The 4,769-nt window shown below is 54.4% G+C and overlaps 1 protein-coding gene across 1 annotated transcript in view; it reads right to left on the bottom strand.

Annotated features, from left to right (window-relative positions):
* Positions 1-1,019: 1,019 nt before the first annotated feature.
* STK35 (serine/threonine kinase 35) overlaps positions 1,020-4,769 on the bottom strand; it is a 35,549-nt gene continuing 31,799 nt past the window's right edge. Inside the window, exon 3 of the mRNA XM_009327048.1 lies at positions 1,020-1,449. The gene's annotated coding sequence lies outside the window, so the exon portion shown is untranslated. The remainder of the gene's footprint in view (positions 1,450-4,769) is intronic.

Below are 4,769 nucleotides of genomic sequence, written 5' to 3'. Positions count from 1 at the left end.
TTGACTGTATTTCCATTCATTCCCATGAGGTCAGCGAAGTACACTGAGTAGATACAAGGAGGTGCTGCCAGTTCAGGAACCTTCCAGTGATGACACAGGAAAGCTGGAGCCTGCACGCAGGCGAGGAGCAGTTCCCACAGCCAGGGACGAGGGGGTCGGAGGGACCCTCTTCTGCCTGTGGCCCTGGCCAGCTCTGGCTGCGGTAAGGGCTGAGCACCTGGGCAGCTCGGGAGCGATGCCGGGTCAGACCAGCCCGCTCCACAAACCACTGCCGGGTTATTCAATCTGGTGAGAAATGTTTTAGTCGGTTCTGAACCTGCAGGGTGGAGAAGTGGTGCTTTACATTGCGTTTACAGTGATCGTCAACACAGGGTCAGCCCCAGAATATTAGTGTTGTTCTAAATATAGGCAAGGAAATCTAGTATTAACAGCTCAGCCTGAGGTTCCAATCTCCTTACCTGAGCTGTACTGTACTGTAACCAAACCTAAACAGCAGCATTGCCTTTTGCTTCCTGGAGATAGTTATCTAGCAGGGAAAAGTGTTTTGCTGGAGGCTAGAATCCAGCCCGTGAACGATTTAGGCCAAACCGCCTCCTCTCCCAAGTATTGTTCCTAACAACTGAAGTTTAGCATTAAATGGATCAGAGTGGTGGACTGCTTTCTGTTTCTCTTGTATGCAGACGATGTCCACCTGAAAATGTACCTACGGGCTCCCCGTTGCCCTCTGTCTAGAAAGACTGTAACAAACATCACTAGTGAAATCCAGCTCGGGGAGAATGAAGGTCTGCCCGGCACAGCAGCGGACCTGCCTTGCCAAATGGCTTTCCAGCTTGTTTATGTTACTCTATCCTAACGTCAACTGCTCATAGCCTGGGCAGCATCCGCCTATTCAGAAGGTGCCTGGCTATGAAAGTATTTAGCTGCTTGCAACACGTGGTCCGAGAGACTCACTTTTTTCTCTAAAGCATTGCGCCCCCGGTGCAAACCCAGCAATCACTTTGCTCCCGTTTCCCCTCGGCGAAAGGAATAACTTTAAACCCAAAGTTGTGCCCAGCCAGACTCAGAGCTGGTGCCTGGCAGCACACCTCACTGCCGGGCTGCCGATTCCCACCTCCTTATGGAACCAGATCTTCTCTAGAAACATCTACTGAGTCAAATGGCAGCACGGGAGACGCGGGGAGGGCTGGGCAAGGGCAGCTCTGCTCTCTGGGTCTTGTTTAAAATAGTCCCGTGAGCACAACAGCTGCCAGCTTGTGCTCTTCTACAGGCCTCTGCAGCCCCCTCCACAGCCCCAGAACACCTCTTCCCAACAAAACAAAGTAACACCCAAAATTTCACATTGCCAGAGATCCTGCAGACCAGGGGTCTTCTGTATCATCATCTTCCCTTATCTTCAACTTCCCTCGTTCCTTGTAAATAATGGAGAATATGGGTCCCTGGTAAATAAACCTGCAAGAAAAACAAGAAAGGAGAAAGAGAGGTCAGGTATGTCAGCGGTTTTGTCCCAGTTACTACATGGCGACGACACCCTGCTCGCCCTCCCGCTGCCACCCAACCCAGACCAGGGGGCAAAGCAAGCAGGATCGCTGGTTCAGTGTGCTCGCTGCACCTCTCCTTTCATTCCCAAGCCTTAATTAAAGCATCATTTGAGGGTCTGGGAGAACTCAAGATGAGTGCACGCCTTCTCGTTACACGGCCCCAGCCAATGACTGCGAACAGCAATGCCTACGAACAACTGCACCGGGTGGAAGGTGCAACGGGAACCGGGTTGGTGCTGGAGCCATTTGGCTGCTGGATGGAAGGGCTGGAGGACGCTGCTGCAGAGAGGGAGCCCACTCCCACAGCCTTCCCACTGGTCCCAGTTAGTCCAAGATGGGCATTGCCACGTCTCTCTGCTTCACAGTGTTTTTTCACTATTGACCCAGGCACTGCGGGTCCGAACTCTGTTTATAGTCATTTCTTTCTCAAGAGTGATTCAAACGCTGCACAGCACACTGCCAAGGTCAGTACGCATCCAGCTGCCCCAGCTCGTGGGCTGAGCCAGGATGGGCTGGCTGGGGGGTGAGCATCGCCCTGCACGCCGGTAACACAGCCCCATCCCGCGGGGCTCGCCGCGGTGACAGCCCGACTGGAACAAGGACGAGCATTACTGCGGCAGAGCCCGGCCTTGAGGGGTCCACGTGGTGCGCATGCAAGTGGTGGCTCCCGGTCCTCTGCATCCGCACACCCCGGGAAAGGCGGAACAAGCTGTGACACCGGGGACGCCCTGCACCACTCGCCCTGTCTGGCAACAGCAGCTCGGGCTTCTCGAGTGGCTCTGCAAGAGTCAGTTAAAATCCCTGTCGGTGCAACTGAAAGCAGAGCAGGATGGGTTCGCAGCGTGGCCGTGCTGCGCTTGCGACAGCCCACGAGGGTGCTCAGCGCCAGGGATTTTAGGAAAGCATGGGCAGATCTTTGCTGTGCCAGCCTCTGCCCTGGCCAAAGTCCCAAGGTACAGCATCCCCCGTGGCCCCTGTAGCACCAAGGGTGCTGCACCGACTCCTCCACAGCCCTGGCACTGCACCCTCCTGTCTTCCTAGCTCATGGACACAGAAATGCTCAACTCTGCACATAAGCCGCCAGCATTTTCCTCCCAGTTTGTTTGCAACCCAGCAAATTCCCTGTGGACATCCCATCCGGCAGCAAGGCTGGACCCAGCAGAGGAACAGCACACATGCACATGATGTCACTTCTGTATTGGAAATACCTCATTCAGGATGTCCCAACCTTCAGAGGAGGGACCAGCAGAGCTGAGGTCAGGGGTTGTGCTGGGGAGCAGCAGTGACGGTTCGATGAAAGTTGGGACCCACCTGCCCAACGGAGGGACCCGGGGGTCTCCCCGCTGCTGTCAGCTCCGCTCGCTGGCTCCTCGAGGGCTTCCCGCAGCAGGGGACAGGGCTGGAAGTCACCGAAACACGTGCAAACCTTCAACCTAAGTGGAGGGACCTTCACTTCATCACCCCTTGTGCTATGCACGGGTGGTAATTTTCCAGGAGTTAACAGCAGTTTAATTTTTCCCCAGACTTGAGCTCTGAGCTCAGACAGTTACATGGAAAAAAAACTGGGGGGGGTGGGTTTAGCTCCCCTCTTCAGCAGGGGCAGATCCACACTTTGGGGTACGGCCATGTCCTCTCCTGAGCGAGGGGCTCTGCCTAGACACCGATGGAGCAGCAGGAGAGACCTGCTGAAGAAAAACTGCCACTGCCCAGCAAATTATCCAAGTCCCTTAGCCCTAGGAAATCTCATTAAAGAAATCCGTGCCTGAGGAACACGTTTCTAAAGGAAGAGGCTGCCTGGAGCAGAAGCCAGGGGACGCTGCTTTTCAGGAGAGGTTAACCAGGAGATGCCGCCTTTGCAGGCTGCAATCAGAAAAAAAAGCCTTTCTGTTTGAGAAGACAGGCTTGCGAGAGGCACCCGGACATCAGGTCAGGGGCAATCGCACAAGGATTTTTCTGGAAGATTTCTCCTGTGATGCAGCTTCATTAGCAAGTCGGGCAGCGTTTCTGTTTGTGCTTCCCTGGAGTAGGAGCATTTTCAGGGAAGGCGCTTGCTTGAGCAACCCCGAGCTCACAGCTCTGAGACAGGAGAGCTCACTCCATTGACGCACATCGTTTCAGGGGCTTGTTCAAGAGCTTTTAATCCCTCCCCTGATGCCACTTATAGTTTTAATCAGCTCGAATGTTCATTCGGCATCAGCAGGATATGAACCGGGAGTCCTCATCCAGCACCTAAGGAAGATGACACTAATGCGTGGGTCACGGCAGTGGCAATGCGGTCTGCGTGGTATCAGGGGACTCAGCGCAGGGGAGGGAGAGATAACCCAGCACCTTCTCGTGTTAATCACGTTATCTACCCCTGCGTGGGAACACAGGGTACGAGGGAAGGGGGCTGAGAGCCTGCTTTATCTCCTAAGCCCTTCCTCATGCTCTGTACGTGTATCTGTGATGCACTCCTCGGGAGCTGCCTTAAATCCAACCGCAGCGGCCTCCCCCAGGAGGGAGAGGGGGTGACGGTGAGCAAACACAAACACTAACACATCTGGCCAGAGGTGACGTGATCCAGTTCATCCTCAGGGCTTCGCTTCTCCCCAGGTAGAATCAATGCTGCCCAGAAAGATGTCGCCACTCCGCGGGGTGGCCCTGCGTTGCTGCACCCGCTGCTACGGCCAAGAGGAGGAACTGACCTTGCTTTTACTGTCCCATGGCTTTTGTCCAGGCCAAGATTCACAAACCACACTGAAAACAGTCTGAAGTCAAGACCAACATTGTTTCAGAAATGAAACCGCTATCCTTCCCCTTGACTTGCTCACCTGTTCCCGGCCAGCGGGGTAAGGGCGCTTTTACTGCATGGTAAAATCTGAGTTGAGTGGTACTAACAGACAAGACCTAACTTGATGCAACAGCCCTGCTCACTGACAGCTTGCAGAGATGCTGCTGATGTGCGTCCGATCCCTGCCCTCCAGGTCTGAAGATCTGTAGGGCAGCAGTTTGTTAGCGGTGCTTGGGAGCAGCTGGGCACAGCACCAGAGAGCCCTCGCCAGGGCTAGACACCATCAGGCAGATGAGCTTGTTCAGCATCAGCTCCTGTTGCATTTTGAAAATGCAAAGAGGACAACAATGCAAATGCAAACAGTTACTTTCAGCTGAAACTGGAATGATCAAAACCAGTGACAGAGGAGGAGGAGGAGGAGGAGGAGGAGTGCTGGAAACCAGGCTGGCCTGGCTGTCAGA

This window comes from Pygoscelis adeliae, unplaced genomic scaffold, assembly GCF_000699105.1.
Source record: "Pygoscelis adeliae isolate BGI_AS28 unplaced genomic scaffold, ASM69910v1 Scaffold681, whole genome shotgun sequence".
NCBI classification, from domain to species: domain Eukaryota; kingdom Metazoa; phylum Chordata; class Aves; order Sphenisciformes; family Spheniscidae; genus Pygoscelis; species Pygoscelis adeliae.
This window is presented reverse-complemented; position numbering and strand designations above follow the sequence as displayed.